An 18,796-nucleotide genomic window follows, 5' to 3' on the forward strand; every position below is an offset into this window, starting at 1 on the left:
TGGCCTCAATCGATCTCGTAGTTGCAAGGTACTAAATTAGAGATAAACGCAGTACTGAGTCAGTGCCCTCTATGGAGTCTACTGGAATAGGATTTTGCTACAGTGTCTTTAAACCTACAAGTTGCAGCCACTGTTTTGACTGGTGTTGGACGTTTAGGGACTGAGTTAAGTTTTAAAAATGCTTTTGGGCCTGTCAAACACTTGGTTAACTATCGTTCGAAGAAAGGCATTGCAGGCAGACTTTCCAATAATTCTGCTTCTATCCATGGGGGGTGCTCAGGGTGCTGCTCTTTTACTCATCAATACAATTGAGCAACCCAAGGGATACGCTATCTCACCCTTTCTCTTTAATCTATATGTGGCATCACAGTGGTTAGTCCACTCCTTTGGTTTGAAAGTATTCTCCTATGATGATAACACACAGCTGTACCTCATGCTGGACCAAGAGTCTGTCAATTCCATCAGTCATTTGGGGGGTCTGCTTGACAGCCATTCATGTCCTGGTGACTACTGAATGTATTCAGATGAACAGAGATAAAACAAAAGTTCTTGTTGTTGGTGGAACGACATCAGCTGGAAAGTTGAACCATTGGCCCATGCCAGTTGTAGCCGAAACGATTAAGAACCTGGGAACCCCCTTTGACTTTGCATTCTGCATCCATCCTCAAAAATCAAAAAAGTTTGCTATTCTTACATTTTACAGCTGTGGATCATGATATGATATTGCCATCTCTCCTCAGTGCTAAAGGGGTGGAGGGAGTAAGAGCCTTTATGTTCCACCTCGGCTTGCTGAAAACTGCATTGGGAAGACAGCAGCGGATTCACAATACACGAGAAATGCTAGCTACAGAAATGTCATCACGTTCCTTCAAACGCTCCCAGGCAAAAAATGGATCCCCTTTCAAATTATCTGTCTTACTCATCAAGCCATTTACAGAGTGCAACCTCCTTGGATATTGTGCTGATGCCCCTCAACACTTTCCTTCCCACTGTTAAGTCATAGTTGCTTCAGGAGAGCTCTGACAATGTATTTTATTCTTCTGACACGCTGTCTTGTTAGCTTGTGCTTTGTCTGTCTGTTTCAGGTCTATCAATCTGTCCTTGATTTCCTAGTGCCATGACACCTGTGGCCACAGAATGATCGACAGATAATGACTTTCTACTACACCATTTATTCATGGATGAAGTGTGTTGATGCTTTGATGCCTGTGGCCAGCTGGGCTTGAAGGAGCCTGGCATGTTTAGGTGACTTACCGCTTTTCGGCCACCTCAGGCAGGAGATGCCTTGTGCAGAACCTTTAGAGCTTTCTTCCAATCAGGGGTTGCACCAGACGTCAGTGCACGCTTCCACCAGGCACCCACACGACCATCCGTCAGTGCACGCTTCCACCAGGCACACACTACCAGCCATCAGTGCACTCTTTCACCAGGCACACACACTACCAGCCGTCAGCCGCGGCTGGCAGTGGGAGTGCCTGCAGGGCGGTGACATGGGGAGGGGGAGGGGCAGGGTGGAAGGTAGTAATGTATGGATTACGGAGCTTCCCAGGTAAGTAAACATTTAATTAAATAAAACGAATTTCGTTGAGTGCACTGCATCCCAAAATGCGATGCAGTACGCGCAACGAAATTCCTTTAATTTATTTAAATGTTTACTTACCTGGGAAGCTCCATAATCCATATATTACTACCCCCCACCCTGCCCCTCCCCCTCCCCATGTCACTGCCCTGTAGGTACTCCCACTGCCAGCCGCGGCTGCCAGACGTCAGTGCTCGCTTCCACCAGGCACACACATCATCAGCCGCCAGTGCACGCTTCCCCACCAGGCACACACACCACCAGCCATCAGTGCACGCTTCCCCACCAGGCACACACATCACCAGCCATCAGTGCACGCTTCCCCACCAGGCACACACACCACCAGCTGTCAGTGCACGCTTTTCCACCAAGCACACACACTACCAGCCGTCGGTGCACGCTTCCACCAGGCACACACCACCAGCCATCAGTGCACGCTTTAACCAGGCACACACACCCCACTAGCCTTCAGTGCACGTTTCCACCAGGCACACACACCACTAGCCGTCAGTGCACGCTTCCCCACCAGGCACACAGAAATAGAAGAACAATTAATGACATACACTGCACAAAACGGTATATAAATCTATCACGTTACCACAAGATGTACCATTGTATTACTGTTGTGGTTAAATCGTTGATGCTTTGCTATCTGTTCATCCCAACAGCTTCTTCATTCAAAGTTTTACTCACCAGTTTGTTTTTCTCACTATACTTACTTATCTATGTGCCGCTTCTGACCCTCATTTAGAGGTGCTTACGCAACAAATCAGGAACTTGAACCTACTCCATCTAGCCTCAGCCACATGAATGTATCGCTATAACACTAACAAACATGCCTAAAATGAAAGTAACTGGAAAAACGTAAAATGTAACGTAACTGGAAAAATATGTAAAGCGCTCTGATACCTGATTCGGTTCGGGTTTAGTTTGCGCTATATAAAACTCTGCAAAAAAAAAAAAAAAAACACTAACAAACGCTCAGGCTTCGGAACTAACAATTGAAATGAAAAATTGCATTTGTATAGCGCATAACTGCCCTGGGGCCTCGCAGCGCTTTGAAATGTTATATCACTGACCTCGACGACGGATGCCATGAAAGTAAGATATGATGGTCTTATCTTAGCATTCACAATTTGTTCTCGAGGTTATGTCCACATTAGGAAGAATGAACTGTTCTGCCAAAATTATCAGATGTACCAGGAAGCAGTTGTTACATGCAGAATCTACAAAAAGCTGAACCAGAAAACCTTTCTTGAATTTGCTTCCCAATCGGTCTTCAATCAGCAAGGTAGCTTTGTTGGAATTTGGAGCAGTTAGTCAAAAAGAACAGAGGATCTTTTTTGTTTGCCTCTGCTAGGCTATACACTATGAAGTAGTGGCAGATGGGGTGGAACGGGCCACAGAAGGCTGGATGTGTATTCCACACACTATCCCAGACATCAAGTAAACAACCAGGGGGTATCTCAGGAAGGATACAATAGGGTGCTATCTGAAGCTGGTGGCCTCCACAGGAACCAAATCTCATGTAGGAGAAAAGCCAATTTTCTTCTTCCCCTCCCATGTTCACAAGTTAAATGAGGTCCTCGTTGGGTCAGAGATTGAAGCATTCAGCACAGCTGTCCTCACAAATATTCTGCAGTATTATAGTGTACTAGCTTACTTATGTCTTTTTAGGTTACAGACAAAGTTAGTTACCACAGTAAAATGCAGAAGAAAGATGGGAAAAGGCTTCTTTTGACTTTGGCAATATAGAGATATAGGTTTGTGTAACAGAAAGAGTACAAATTGGAATTAATCTAGAACCGAGATTATCATCAAGTCCAGCACTTTCACACTCTTTGGAGGCCTGACCTTTTGCCTAGATGACCGCAATGACTTACTCAAATGCCCTCCTCAGAAGCCTTGGGATTCTTGCCTTACTCATAATGCCACCGGACCCACTCACACCCCCAGACACTTCCCGGACCCTTTCTTCTCCACACTATGCAACATTATGGTCAACAAACCAATGCCTATCACCTGAATTGACCATGCCCTCTGGAGTTTCAAGATCACTATCCCGGACCACAGAAGACCTATCCTCTCGGGACAGGGCCGCCACTGCTGGAAGAACATCTCATAGAATGACTGTTCTTCTTCCCTCGCCATACACCACTCCAAGTATACCAGCAACCAAACGGAAGACATCAAGAACTTCAATGAATGGCTTACCACCTGCACTAAATGTCAGTAAAGATTCCCCTTTGGGTGAACTTTTAAGTAAACCACAGTTTACCACTAAGTATGTACCAAATATACACAATAACATAAACTAGGAGCAGATAATGATCAACATGAAGCAGTCATACAAAGCATGTACATTTTATTTTGGTAAATGTTAAAAAACAAAAACAAATTTTAAAACCATTCTTAACACATCAAATAATCATGCTACAACACAAGGGACAACACAATTAGGAAAATGATTCCAATTAAAAATTGGGTAGGAGATCACTAGAACGAATAAATTGATAATTCCTGCTCAAATTTATACACTTGATTTCATAGTTACAGAAAAATCATTCCATAGTGACTTAGTGTTTCTCCACCCAAATAGGTTGCATCAAACCACCTGCACTGACACCCCCCTCAAGCACAGCCAAATAAAATCAAAATCATAGAAGCAAGCCAGCTGGTACACAGAATAACTCTTGATGGCAAAGCAGCATTGTAAGCAACTGGAAAGCAAGTACAGAACAAAGACACTGCAAATAAGGGTGTATTCAAATCCGCTCTGAGATGCTTTAACCAGCAAGTCTGAAATTCCTTGCCACGTCGACCCTAACGAAGCTAGCAACAAAAGCAGCAAATAAACCTTATACATCATCAGAGAATTCATGGTGCCAGAAGCCATCATCAGCATCATCCCCTTTTACGAGACACCTGCAACAAACTTCTTTTAGAACAAGATCATATTTACATATTGCAACTTCAACCCTCAACCGGACTTCTACAACCTCACAGCCAGTCTTCCAATCTCAGCCAAAGAATGGAATTTGATCATGTGGAGCGCCATTAGCACACACGAGACTGCCATAACCATCAAGAACATTCACTCTGAGGTCCTATTAGACCCATACTCCAACCACACTTTCAACATAGGTCTAAGCACCATCAGTTAAGTTCTCACTCCCATCCTGAACACCTCCAACAATGTGGCCATCTTCCCAGAAGACTGGAAACAAGCAGCTGTCACAGCCCTGTTGAAGAAACCTTCCGTGGACCTCACCAAACTCTCCAACTCCTGACCGATCTCCCTCCTACCATACAAGGCCAAAGTCCTAGAGAAAACCATCAACAGGCATCTGACCAAATACTTCTTCAACCACGAGCTTCTCATGGCCACCCAGTCCGGATTCCAGCCCACCCATACTGTGGGAACAGCACTAATCGCACCCACCAATGCCATATGCATGATCCTAGACAGAGGAGAGAGAGAGAGTGCGGCCTTCATCCTATTGGACCTCTCGGCGGCATCTCACCCAGTATCACACCCCATCCTTATCTGACGCCTTTACAAGATTGGGTTTTGAGGACCTGCCTGTGATACATGTGCTCCTTCCAGACAAAAAGAACTCAGACAGTCAATCTGACGTCATACTACTTGGAAAAAGGAAGTCTCATCCGCGGAGAACTTCAAGGTTCATCCCTCAGCTGGACCCTCTTCAACACTTACATAACCCCACTGGCCAACGTCATCCTTGCTCACTACATCAACATCCTCTCCTACACCTATGATACACAACTATTGTCCCTCTCGGAAAAATCCCACAACACAAGGAACAAGTTCACTGCCTGCATGACAGAAGTAGCCGACTGAAAGAAGTCTAACTGTCTCAAACTCAACACTGACAAGACAGAAGTGTTGATCTTTGGAAACAACACCTGTCCGTGGGACTCCACCTGATGACCAGCCAACCTAGGACCTTCTCCCACACCCAGCTCGCACGCCAGTAACTTAGGGTTCATCATGAACAAAAAGCTGGACGTCTGCCCAGGTCAATACGGTCAATGCTTCCACAGTCTAAAGATGCTGAAGAAAATATTCAAATGGCTCCTTCGCAACACTGGAAGGCCGTCATCCATGCACTAATCGCCAGTAGTCTGGAGTATGGGAACTATCACTATGCAGGAATAATCAAACAGCCCAACAGAGGGCTGCAAAGCACCCAAAACGCAGCACCCACACTCATCCTCAACTTCTCACACAGAATGCATATCACATCACACCAGAGAGAGCTCCATGGCTTCAGATACATAAGCGCCCACAGTTCAAACTTGTCACCACACATTCAAGGCACAAACCAACTGTGCCTTCCTTAACAACTGCATCTCCTTGGATGGGAGGGCTAGACAGAGGTGGGAAGATGATCTTGGGCATCCGCTGACTGACGAGGAGTGGGCCTTCTGTCTCCAGCAAACCCAAGGTCTCTCTCAAACACAGGCATAAATTGCTTCATTTTAAGTTTGTCCAGAGAATCTACGTAACCCTAGCCAACGGGCAAAGTTTGACCCCACTCAACCCACAAATTGCCCTAGGCGTAATATCCTAGATGCCGATTTTGAACATATGTCCTGGGCTTGTCCTCCTATTTTGGCGTAATGGCAGGAAGTCTTTGCAACACTGGCGCAAATCATAAACATCATTGTACCCTCCCCTAAAATGGGTCTGTTGGGACTGGTTAATCACATTAAACTTTGTTATAGGCGCTTCACGGCGATAGCGTTACTTATGGCCAAACGTGAGATTCATGTCTTGTGGGGGCAAGGGCCCAACCAACAAAATCAGCCTGGCTTCGTAGTCTCTCATATTGTAACGTCCAATCTGAAATATACGCTACGCTTCAGCCCCCAACCTCCAGACCCCGAGACATCTGGTGCGTTTATCGCACACACCTGCAGCAAGCACTCCTTGCTTCGCAGGCTGCAACCACTCCGACTGCCTCCCAAGATTTTGAGTAAAGAGTACACAAGCTGCCTTTGTTACTCGCCAGGTCCTGTATCCCCTCCCTACACATGATTCCGCATGCAGGCATGTTGTACCACAGCCATCTGGCGTGTTATATTTAACCCCTTCCATGCTGATGACGGCCCCCAGCCGTCATGCATCACGGTGGGCGTGTGCTGATGATGGCTGGGGGCCGTCATGAACCCGCCCACTCATTAAAACGGCCGCACAGGCGCAGAATCGCGGCCGCACCCAAAGAGTTAAACACAGACTGGTGTATCTCTCGCTTCACATTCTGGAACTCATTTCTCTTTTTCACCTAGACATATTGGAGTAATTGTTTTATATAATTTCTAATTTGTGTAAGTCATGGATGTATTTTCGTTGGTTTTTTTTTAAACTGCATCTCCTTCCATCAACCCCTAGCCACCTCCGTTCAGCCAGACTGATGCTCTGACACATCCCACATATACACAGAAACAGATCCGGAGGCCAAACCTTCTTATACATCACTCCTAAAGCATGGAATGACTTCCCACAAAACATCAGAGCCTCCTCCAAGCTTCTTGAGTTCAGCAAGAAGCTGGAGACCTGGCTCTACGAATGACTCCATACTCGAGGCTAGACTTCCACCTGCACACACACGGCTACCTTCCATTGTGCGCTCTACAATTACACTGAACATAACAGTATTCATATCCCAACTTCTTTTCCCCGTCACGGTAAAAAGCAGTGTCAGGTGTGTAGAATAAGTATGTAGTGAAAATCTCCTTAAAGTGAAGTAAAAAGTAGTGCAGTGTAGAGGTTTCCTCTTCTGTTAGCACTGCATACAGTGTGAGTAAATCATGCAGAGTCAGTAATTAGTGGTACAGTGTGTGAACGGTTCAACAAAAAGTAAATAACCCTCGTAGTGTGAGCAAAAATCAGCAGAGCACACAGACTTAGTAAACTCTAAACACTGTCTTTCTGTGAGTTGTAGTTAGTACACCTTCCATATCTGTAAATACCCTTTACAGGGGTGTGAAATTATTTAGAAAAAAACAGTTTGTTCAAAAAGCAGATTGATACAGGAATCAACTTGTCCTTTACAGAATTCCACTTGCCCTACTTACCACCTAAGTATTAGCTGGCCCTTAGATATATGAAGGGGTCAAAGGCACATCTATAAATGTAAGGTTTAAGCCTCTCCAATACAATGTGGTGCATCAGGTGTATTTAGCCCCCAGTATATTGCAGTGTATATACCCGGTGCGTTCACTGGAATTTCCAAGGTGTGGAAGGCAGCCAGCGGATTTTTTACACATGTTATGGAGCTGTCCTGATATTGATGAGTACTGGCAGACCGTCCTTTCGAAACTTAGGGGGTCATTAGGATGGCGGATTTCCTGCATACTCCGGGCCGGCGGAAGCCACCGCCGGCCCGGAGTATGCGGGAAATCCGCCGAGGAGGCCTGAAAGACCCACCGCCAAATCAGGATGGCTGGTGGGTCTCCCAATCCGTCCGCCGCTTTTCCACCGTGGTCGGAAGGCGACCACGGCGGAAAAGCAATAACATGGCTGGCGGTGTCTATCAGACACCGCCAGCCATATTAGGATGCAGGGTGAGTCATGCTTTTCCGCGGCGGCTTTTCCGCCGTGGAAAAGCATACGGACAGTCACTTTGGGGGCCCGTTGCGGGCCCCCTGGGTGAAGGTTGCGTGGGGGGTGCACATGGGGGGTACCTATGGTACCCCCCTGCCCTTGCGTGCACGAAGCGGCAGGCACCACGCGGTGCCTGCCGCTTTGTGCATGCAAATGCACACCTTTCGTTTTTTGCATTGCGGCGGATGCTGCTTCAAGCAGCATCCGCCGCAATGTAAAACATACAGGATGTGACCGCCAGGGTGGCGGTCACATCCTACTTGCTATGGAGGGACCGCCGCTGCCCATGCGGACGGTCCCTCAAACTCAGGGGTGGCGGACGGACGCAAGTCCGTCCGCCATCCTAATGACCCCCTTAATACTGTCACGAGATGGGAGATACCAAGGGAACCATTGCAGAGTTTATTAGGGTTGATACCGTTTCATAAGAAAAAGAAACTAAGCAGACGCTTTGTTGTGCTGGGACTGTTACTGGCCAGACGCATGATTGTAATAAGATGGCTGACCCCTAGATGCCGAAAGACAGAGGATTGGCTGAAAGACATGGCTGAGTGGATAAGCGCTGAAGGATGCCATATGAAGGCAACCGGAAGGGACGAAAAGTGAGCAACCGCTTGAGGAGGTGGGCAGCAATGCTCTCGAAGCTGCTTACGCCACCAGATGAGTTGCCCCCGTAGAAAGTAAGAGGCGGATACATCTCTGTGCCACAACACATGGTCGCCCCACACTGAGAGTATCTGGGTGGACAGAAAGCACCATGTGCTCGATATTTTCGCATATGCAGGCATTTGAACGGAGGATGTGGTTGCTGGAGTATTCCCTTACACAATAGCTTATCTAGAGTCACCTGCATAGCACTAGGTTTACTGAGCCTGAGGTGGGGGTGGTTGAGGTTGGGGGGAATTGTCAAATAGTGTATACATACGTATGGTTGAGATAATAGTTTGATATCATGAATGTAATGTAAACAATGTTACTACTTACTTGAAATGTTAATAAAAATATATATAAAAATATAAATATCTGATGGATAAGGGAACACCATTCTAAATCTTTAGGGCGCTCCCTGAGACCCATGCCCTAGAAAAGCAAGGTTGGGCAGATACCCGCATAATTATTATTAATTTCTGAAAGTTCATATTTAACACCCATCATTCTCTCTGTAGCAGATAACTGTACTGGAAAGCCTAGACTTATTGACAGACACTTCGTCACCCCTTCCCAGAAATTTTGTAAACAGAGGCAGAATGCGAAAATAAGCAAGAGATCAGCAGCAAAAAGATTACACTTAGGGCATCTTGTTCTATCTGTTTTATCTGTAGAGGCAGTTGCTTCCCATTCTGAGATTATGTCTGGGGTATAATATGAAAGACACAGCTTGTGCCACTGTTGTAACTAAAATTAACAGAATGTACAGAGTGATCCAGCAAATCTAAAGCCATCTGAATCTCTCCAACCGAAACATCAAAAGAGTGGAGCCTGCTCCATTTGGTGCTCATAGCAGGGTGTCTTCTACAGAAAACTGTGAAAATGCCTGTCACATAATGCTTATAGTATGTTTAATACCAGGCTTAAAATTGTATGAAGAAAATGCTGAACTATCTATGTCTTTTGCATGTTTATGGCTCGCCTGCATATAGTCCCTCAGTTCCAGGTATTTGAAGAAAGAATGACGAGGATGATCGAAGGCATTTTGCAAATCAGAAAAAGATCTAAAGCCATTCAAAATAGATAGCTGGCCCATTGTTATAATTCCACAGTCAGCCCAAACTCTACAGGTTAGATCAGGGGAAATAAGGGGAAAAGCAGGATTATCCCATATGGTGGTATCTTTATTGATAAAGCCAACATAATGTTTCTTACAGATCCCCTTCCAGATACAGATACTATCTTTAAGTACCATAAAACGTACCCTTTTATGGTAGTTGGGATTGTCTAGCCAATAATAAAATAGCCTGACTTCTGCTCCAAAAGCGAGCTGGTAGCAGAATGGTGTTGGATCTGGTTCCCCTAAAGTTAGTAGACTAAGCAAACTTCCAGTAAAAACAGCCCAAAAGTACAACTTAAAATCTGGAAGTGAAAGCCCTCCTTTCTTATAGGGAAGTTTCAAAAATCGACTTGCTCACATTGCCCGCCTGTAGCTCCAGATAAAACTTCCAATAGTGCCTTCCAACCATCTGAAGAAAGAATCCGGGACCCTCTCACCCTAACCAAATAAAGAAATTTGCGGAGAATATTAATTTTAATAATATTTACCCGTCCAATAATGGTAAATGGTAGCTTATTCCATGATTTTAATTTAAGGAATATTGTAGATAGCAAAGTTTCTTAATTTAATTTAACAATATTGGAGACTGCAGAGCATAATTTTTTGTTTCAATATCTTTATTGGTATTTTCTGTTTTTTTAACATGACTATCATCACAATTTTATATGAGATACTCAGATGCTTGGAGCATAAGTACAGAACACATACATGAAATAACTTATCCCAGCAAAACAGCGTATAAATGACATTGATTCGCCATTCTGCAGAGCAGAGCCTAATGCCTAAATAAACCATGGAGATAGTAGCCCCTAGAATTGGAGAATACGGAATAAAATTTAAAAGCGCCTGAGTTTTAGATAAATTCAGCTTTTAGCCAGAAAATTCTCCAATAGTACATGCTTCAAGGATAATCTGAGTGACTGCTGTTGCTGGATTAGAAAAAAAAATTGCCACATCGTCGGCTTAGGCAGTCAGTTTCAGTTGTTGACCACCAAGAGCAAACGGTTGAATACCTGTATTTCTAAGGAGAGACTGTAGATAAGGCTCTATATAAAGTGCAAGAAGGAGGGGGGAAGTGGACACTCCTGTCCGAAAGAGATCCGAGTAGCTCCCAGCATGTGCAACCCAGGCGTGTGGGGTTTTATAGAGTGCCTGAATAAACTTAATAAAATCTTCCCCTATACTAAAGCCAGACAGAGAGACCCATGAGCAGTTCCAGGCGACACAATCAAATGCCTTCTCCGTGTTTACTAGTATCATGCCCATGTTTATATTACTTTCTCCAGCAATATCAAATGCAGCGATTGCCGTGTTCGTATGCGCAGTGGTATCTCTGCCTGGAACGAATCCATGTTGCTGAGGGGATACTAAGGCTCATATTACTGGAGTGACACGGCAGACCAAGATTTTGGCAAACCATTTTGCATGCGTATTAATCAATGAAATGGGCCTATATGATCCCTGATCATCGGCCCGTTTGTCCTTTTTTTAAAGGACCACAATATTAGTTGTTTTCCAGCTTTCTGGGATAGCCCCCCTGCCAGAATAAATTGAATAATGAAGGAAACTTCCACGCTCAATATCTCTATGAATGTCTTATATACCTCAATAGGCAACGGATCCTCCCCGGCTGCCAGGCCCTGGGGTTGGGCCATTAGTGCAACCTCAATTTCCAGCCTTGAGATTTCTCTCTGCAAGTCAAATACCTGATCCTCTGTAAGACAGGGTAAGTGACACTGTTGAATGTATTCTAAGCACTCACACTGATCAAACCTTTGCAACTGGCTATACAACTTTCTATAAAAGTTAGAGATCTGTTCCAGAATGTGAGTGGTATTTGTATAGAGCCTTCCATCTGTTCCCCTAATTGCCTGAATTTTACTCTTGGTTTGTTGTTCTGTAATTTGATGTGCTAGAACTCAGCCAACCCTTTCATCGTATTCGTATTGGAGAATCCTGGATTTAACAAATCTAGCAGTTACTTGCTCCTTTAGTCTGCTTCCAACCAAGTATCAAATTTCTAAAAGTTGAAAAAATTCTTGCCGTTCATCTGTAGCCCCTTGGGTAATTTTGGGTATGTGTAACAGTTTGAGCTGGTTAACGGTTTGTAAAGTATAAGATTCTTCGGAGATGGCTCTAATTGGTTAACCACATATTGTAGTGTTGTATCAGGGACATATGCTTTCATAGTGTCTCATATTATTGTAGGGGAGGGTGATTCTCTATTAATAGTGAAAACTTCTCTAAGTAAACCTGAGACAGCTTTTGTGTACTCACTATTAGTTATTAGGTGATGCAGAAAGGTAAACCTAGAACTAATAGGCTTGTCCCAATTCGCATCAGGTGAAAAATGAAAATAAATCGGATTATGACTTGAGACTACCCTTGGACAAGCAGTCATTTCCATATTATCCAGCAGCATGCGTTTAGTAAAGACCATGTCTATCATTGAATAATGCTTATGCGGGTAAGAATAATATGTATAGACAGGCTCTATTAGGTAAAGAGGCCGCCAAATGTCGCAAATGCCATGTAACTTAGCCAAATCATTGAGTGAAGCCCTACTTCTAGGTTTATGAGGAGTGGCACTGCGATTGGTGGAGTCAATACTGTAGTTCATTACACAGTTAAAATCACACATTAAAATCAATTCTCCTGCCCAGTTCAATAATTCAAGTGACAGTGTGCCAAATATTTCGGGTTCATGAGTATTTGGTCCATAGATATCACAGTGCATGAACTTAAATGAATGTAAAGTCAGTTGTACCAATACCCACCCTCCCCTAGAGCCAGCCACAGTTTTTAACACCTGACCCTGAAGAAGAGAGAACTGCTACCCAACAAATTGATGTAGTTTGTGATGTTCATGGAACTATATTATAACCCAGCTGCTTACGTAGAGCCCTATATTTATATGCCAGGTGAGTCTCGGTCAGAGCCACCAAATGTGGTTTATAGTGCCCAATCTCCTCCCGAACCAGTTGTCGCTTAGACTGTCATTAATCCCTGACACATTGCATCACACACATTAAATCTACAATGGGCTTCATGGTGAACTTATGCAGCTTGCATCTGTCAGCCACTATACACACTCTGCAGACCATGCGCCTAGTGTTCACGGGGACAGTGGTTCGGAGGAGTCGCCAAGATTGTGCAAAGTGCTGCATTCTGGAATTAATAAAGGCAAAAATTAAGCCTGTAATGTTGTTCATCGTTTATTTAAGCATGTTCCTTCAGTTGGCTGCCTTGGCTTTGCTGATTATCAAAACCTCTAGATTTTGGACAGTTGAGTCTAAAGGAAGTTTAGCGTGGTAAAGACGTTGCAGAGGTACATTACCAAAAGTCGTAGGTTTCGGTGATATACAGGAGTGAGATAGGATCTAGCTTTGCACGAAAAACAATAATTTTCCAAGATTCAATATTCTAACCTCCTGACTGTCCAAAGAGGTGAAATCATCTATTCATAAACCCATCAGAGTAGTCATGCCTGTATATCCAAAGCTTAGGAAATAGTTAGTAAACGTTATATTAAATTGTTATGGGCGAAGTTTTGCAGTTTCACTCAGCAGTAGCACCACCATAGCCGCTGAATGCTAATGAAACTCAACCAAAGCATTTACTTTTTGAAGACCTCATGAGTGCCTGTTATAGGCAGTCATCGTTGTGGTAGGTGTCCTTACCTGTGTAGCACCCAGATAGAACTAGCCCAGCTTTCTTGCAGCTCTGTAATTATTGCCATGTTAGTTAGGACAAGAATGATTTCCTCAGGCTTGCAGCCAGAGCAGAGCAAAACAAAGCATTATTTTGCTGTCAAGATCTTTATATGAGTATACCCTTGCCCACTATATAGGTCCTGACTTATTGTTTGCATGTGCATTTGTCTGTCTACAGCAATGCAGGTAGTATGTAGTCACTAACAACATGTAGCAATTGTCTGAAGTTGGCTTTGGTTGTACAGAAGCATTCCGTCCCTGGCCTATGTCATTTGTAGGTTGACCATTCTTTGGAGATGATGTGTGAGTTCAAGGCCTGGCATCTTCCCTGTCACACTGGTTTCTAATCCTCCCTTCTCTGGGTTCCCTGTCACACTTATCGGCCTCTTCTGGCTTTCACTGTTGTTTGTGTTGATCTGTTTTCATACTCATGTTTGTCCCTCATTAAGATCGACTGTATTCCACCCACAGCAGTAACTCTCAGTGGAATTCTACCACTTGCAATTCTGAGTGTCTCCATGTCTGTAATTACCAGGCCTGCAAATTTCTGACCCACTAATAACAGGTCTGAAAACTCTAGATTCAGGATTTCCAGGCCTAGAGACACTGGTCTAGTTTCAGCGGGTGCGGATGCACACTTGGTGAAACCTCTGCATTTAGCATTTGCACTGCATTTGCCCTAATACAGGGTGTTGCATTTAGGACCCATACTTTCAAGTGTATGGTGGGTCCACTTGCTGTCCACTCCCATTCTAAACCATCTCGGCTCATGTATAAAGAGAAAGAGAGCATGAGTGGAGGAGAAGATGAGAAATAAAGAACAAACAGTAAGAGGATGGGCGAAGGAGTATAAGAAGGCTATCCTCCCTGCCACCCAGGAAGCCTGAGAAAGCCAGAAAGATGAAGCCTTAAGCGGACTCTGCCGACGAGCACTCCCGACAGAAGGAAGAGGAAGAAACCCATGCGGACTTTAGAGGCCCACTGCTAACCACAGTGATGGACAGAAAGAGGAAAGCAGATCTGACAGAATTCTTACGAAGGAAATATAAGATATGGCTGGAGTGGAGGAAGCGGAGCTGGATTAAAAAACGAGGTGGCCCACCTGATATTGCATTTGAGCTTCACTTCTATCCAGAAAAGGTTTATGAGCAGTGGGTGGCAGCTATGATGGCTCTTTCAGTGCTGTGGTTGTTTTGGAATCCTTATTTTGAGTCATTTAAGAGTTTGTGGCATTCTAAGTGGTCAGAGAGTTGCCTTTTGATGTCCTTCTCAATGACTTTGGGTGGGAAGGAGAGCATCAAGATGTGTCGGTAATTGCAGAGTACGTCAGAGTCAGCTCAGGGTTTGTTGAGGAGGGCGGTGACTTCCGCAGGTTTCCTGCTATATGGATAGGTGGCTGTCTTGAGGGAGGTGTTGATGATGAAATTGAGTGTAGCGCTGATCGTGGCTCTTCCCATGTTGGAGATATGGTGAGGGTAGAAGTGTGTGGGAGCCCCTGAGTGGACTGTTATCATTATTGTTGCAGTGTCCTCAATGGATAGAGGGTACAATGCTGTCAGTTGGTAGTCTTTGGTTGGTAAGGTTAGCAGGCTGGGAAGGTTGATGGGGGTGGCGTGGGCTCGAAGTTGTTGTAGATCGTGGTGATTTTTTTTCATGAAAGAACTTGGAGAGGCTGTTGTAGAGTCAATGTGTAAGGGTGATGGTTTGGGTTGCAGCTGTTGGGTTGGTGAAATTCTTGATGATGGCAAAATGTTCCTTGCCGTTGTTGGAGCTAGATTCGAATCTCATTGTCAGGGCCTTTGTATTGGTCTCTTTTATTTGATGGTAATAGTGTCTAAGTGCAACCTTGTAGGTGATTCTTGCTGTGGTTCCTTGGGTGGTTCGACTTTTCCTCACAAGTTGTTTGCAAACTCTCTTGGATTTTCCGAGATCAGCCTTGTACCAACTAGCTTGTTTGTTGGATCTTTTGGGTCTGGTGTTTTTCAGGGGTGCTGGCACAGGTGGTGAACCAGTTTTTGAAGTTGTTTGTGTTATTGATAAGTTCATTGGTGGGTTCTGGGTGGTTTAGTTTGAGGGCGTTGAACCATTCTGTTTCTGTAACCTTCTACCACCAGTGGCTTGGTGTGTTGCAAGACTCCATTGAGGTAGTTGGTGGCCCTTTTATGTGGAAGTGGATGTTGGAGTGGTCCATCTATGTGAGTGGAGTGATGTGGCTGACTTTAACGATGATGCTGGAGAAGATGGGGTGAAGGGTATGTCCACCAATGTGCGTAGGGCCTTATATATGCTGGGTAAGGCCAATGTTCTGTAGACTTTTGAGCAAGTACATGGAATTGGAGTCCATAGGGTCGACCACATGAAATTTGAGATTGCCTAGGAATATGAAGTCTTTGGTGCCATGGAAAGGGGTACTGTGAGGTTGGTGAGGAGGTTGATGAAGTGGGTGCGTGGTCCTAGGGGCCGGTAGATGAGGGTGTTTTTTATAGTGATTTTACTGTCCATCTGAAGTTTGAAATGCATGCGTTCCATAAAAGTGTCTTATGGTTCAATGTGAGAGGTATACTTGATGGTGACTGTATGGATGACGGTGAGTCCTCCTCATGGTTTAAGAGATCGGTCCTAGGGCAGTATTTTGTATCCAGTAGGGATGACTGTGGCGATTTCTGATGCTGATATGCGGTTGTGCTAGGTTTCGGTGGGGAAGAAGAGGTCCGGTACATTGGAGTTGATGAGGTCCCAAATCTGTGTGGAGTGTTTGCTGAATTAGCATGTGTTGAAATGCATTGTTGCGAGTGAGTGTTGTTGTACTAGGTGGGTGGGTGGTGCTTTGTAAGTGTGGGTCTGGAGTTATGACTTGGTGAGGGGTGCAATGTGTGGGGGTGGGGGTGGGGATCAGGTGTGTGGAAGCAGGTGAAGTGGCAATGTGAGCAGGCAAAGGGGGCCACCGTGGACTGAGGTGCGGCTCGGCAGCACCATTCATGAGGAAGTTCAGGATTGAGTAGTCGTCGACAATGTAGCTGCAGGAGGTGTTTGGACATGGGGTTCTTGGTTCTGGGCACAGTGCAGGCACAGACAGGCTTTCCTTTGGTTCGCCTCTGGCGTGCCCACTGCAATCAGCTGCTGCACTGCCACACTGCTGCCTCCAATAAGTAGGACCTTGGAGAGTGGAAGGAGTGTGTGGGGTGGTGGGCAATCCATGCAAGGGTGGGAAAGTCCAGCGGGGACAGCGGGAAAGTTCAGCAGGAGTGGCAAGATGGGAAAATGTGATCACTGGAGCAAGTCGGGGGCAAAAACTGAAAGAAGAGACCAAAATGCAAAACGGAGCGAAAAGAGGAGCAAAAGATGCAAAAAGGGCCAGGTAAGAGGACCAAAGGATGCAAAAAGGAGCAATTAAACAGAGACGGGGCAGATAGAACAGATGTCATAAACAAGAAAGAGCCGTTACCGAGTTGGGGGTATTCCGTAAAATCTGAAAGTTCTGCTTTGTTCACTGAATATATTGTGAAGTTCAACTAATGGTATTGTGGTGCCCTTCTTAAGGATATTACTGTCATGCTTTTCTTCTCTATCCATCAACGGGCATATTGTACTTCCTACATGTTTTGTTGCACAGACTTATAATTATGTTAGTTTGCATATATTGTATTAAGTTATCTGTAGGAAAGTTCTCTTTTTGTATAGTCACCCCCACACTTTTTGCCCCAGTACTGATGGTTATGACTCTGAAAGGGCACTGAAGTCTGCTGCCAGAACCAGTGTTCTCTCCCTACACACGATGTGAGCAAATTGGTACTCCCAATTGCCAAGGACTTTAACCTCCTTATGAGTCCATGGGTGTGAAATGGGTTACCGGGGCCTGTAGCAGTGTTTGTGCGACCCTGAGTAACCCATGTAAACAGCTGTCAGCAGGCCAGGCATTGCAGACAGCAGGAACAGTGCAAACTGATCCAACTGGAGTTGGACCTCACCATGAGTGGCAAGGCCAAAGCCCTGTCTTTAATATACACTAGTCACCCCTTAGGCCTCCTAAACCTAGGAGGTAGGGTGCATTATATTAAAGATGTGGGCATATAAATTCAAACTTATATGTCCCTGTAGTAGCCTCTTTCCATTAAGGACTTATATAAGTGAATTGGGGCTCATAGGACAACCTGGGCTGACTCCCTGGCACCTCCAAGGTTTCCAGCTCCATTATGGCTCCGCTGAATATGGGCACGTTTGGTATCAAACATCTTCCCTGATCACCACTGACATGATTCCATTGTCAGGTTTGATGTGGCATGCACCCAGTGGTCTACTTTATAGGTGGCACACCTGGTTGCCCCAGCCTTTACTGTGTCCTGTCTGGCAGCCTGCAGCTACAACTGCCAAAACAGGAATCTGACCTTCTGCTGCGTATTGTGAATACTCCCAGGAGTCAGAAAAAAATGCCTGCCTGAGATGGGGGTAACACCTCCCTCCCTGACAGGATGGCTAGTGAAGTATTCGCATCAAGGCGGTGAGTCTTAAAGCATGCACTGCCTCTGATATACACACAGGCTGGTTTCCAAAGGAAGACGCCACCCTGCCCTCAGGCACATTTGCACCCAGGCAGGTGTGAAAATGAATCAAGAGGTGTACCCCCAGAAGGTTAGCTACACCCCTAGGGTAGGGTACTGGGCTGCACAGCCACTGAAGGTTTCTGACATTTTTAGAAGTGGCAGAATAGAGGATACTTGGTGGAAAAGGTGACCCACACACTGTGTGGTCACCTCAGGAATGGATAAGCAGCTGGGGCTAGAAGCCCATTTTCCACTTGCACCCACATCCCTAACACCCCTAACACCCCTAAATCTAGGATTTAGGCACCCCCACACCAGAACCTCAGATCTGTGAAAACGTACAACAAGGACAAAGAGGTGATTCCAATCTTCGACTTCAGGACCTGCACAAAGCAAAGAAGCAAAGGCGCAATAGCCTGCACCTGTGGCAACAACCCTACAACTGCATGACAGTGACTTGTCCCGGACCAAAGACCATCCCCCCAGACAGAGGAACCCCATTAAGCACTAAAGGCAACTCCATACTCCCTTTGACTAGTGGCACACGTTCCCTGCATCCCACAG

This window comes from Lissotriton helveticus, chromosome 5_1 (genome assembly GCF_964261635.1).
Source record: "Lissotriton helveticus chromosome 5_1, aLisHel1.1, whole genome shotgun sequence".
Lineage (NCBI taxonomy): Eukaryota > Metazoa > Chordata > Amphibia > Caudata > Salamandridae > Lissotriton > Lissotriton helveticus.